We start from the raw sequence: 1,074 nt of genomic DNA on the forward strand, positions 1-1,074 counted from the left end.
CCACCTTTACCAATTAAGCAACTCGTAAGGTAGGCACAAACAGATAGGTTGCGAATGAAATAATCCCAAAATCTCTTTCTACTTTCTCACTGCATCTTGGTTGCAAGCGCAATGCACCTTCCGGCGTGGGAGAATATTGGTGCGACACCTCAGAACGTTAGCTTGAAATGGACTAGAAATGTTAAAATTTTAAATATCACATCTTATTTTTTGAAATAAAAGTCACCTATCAGTATTTTTTTAATAGTAAATTCACTATATTACAATTTGCTTCAATCTCGAGTGTAAGGATGATTAAACAAAAGTAAATTGGTTTACGCCTCAAAACCCTAGCTTGCTGTGAAAACACCTCAAAACCCTAGCTTGAAACTTACAAAATCAAGATAGATGAACATTAAAGTTAGGAACCGAAAGAACCTCAGAACCGTAGCTTGGTATGACGTCAGTACCTGTGCTTTGCGTTGTATCTGATCGAGTTGTCGTTTCTCAAGCGGATCGAGTGCGTGATCGGCCTATTCTACCTCATCTTCTTTGCAGGCTTTTTTTTTATTCTAAAATTCTTGTGTCTTCTTGATTCTAAAAGTCTTGTGAGAGACATTTCGGGTTCCAACGATGCAAGTAGAGTATTCAACAAAGGAGAGAGATGAGTGAAATGGGAAGACAAAGTGTTGAGACAAAAATAGGTTTAAAAAAATTTCAATGCACGCTTTTAAGATTAAAATTTTACCTTTTTGCTTTTTTTTTTCCCGTTTCCCTCTCTTTTTTATAGCCATTTAATAAAAGACTATAAGGAATGGCTTATAAAAAAAGGTTATTGTCATAGTAGAGGATGGGTCATGTCGAATAACCGATGTTAAAAAATTGCGCTTCCTATAGGCAGCCTAATGTTAAACTTTTTCGCTTGCCTTTTACTACTTTATTTACTACTTTTTAGCTTAGCTTTTTCTTGTCTTTTTCTTAAACGCTAGCCAAAGGAGGAAAAGTGGGAAGAAGTGACATCACCACACCCTAAGCACATATGCGTTATTAGGAGAGGTTTTCTATTCCATTATCCTTCTACTTATTTGCGCCTTG

The 1,074-nt window shown here is 36.2% G+C and overlaps 1 pseudogene; it reads right to left on the reverse strand.

Annotated features, from left to right (window-relative positions):
* Nucleotides 1-418: 418 nt before the first annotated feature.
* On the reverse strand, nucleotides 419-598 carry LOC127148494 (60S ribosomal protein L39-like; annotated as a pseudogene).
* Between the last annotated feature and the right edge of the window lie 476 nt (nucleotides 599-1,074).

Source organism: Cucumis melo, chromosome 1 (genome assembly GCF_025177605.1).
Source record: "Cucumis melo cultivar AY chromosome 1, USDA_Cmelo_AY_1.0, whole genome shotgun sequence".
Classification (NCBI taxonomy): Eukaryota; Viridiplantae; Streptophyta; class Magnoliopsida; order Cucurbitales; family Cucurbitaceae; genus Cucumis; species Cucumis melo.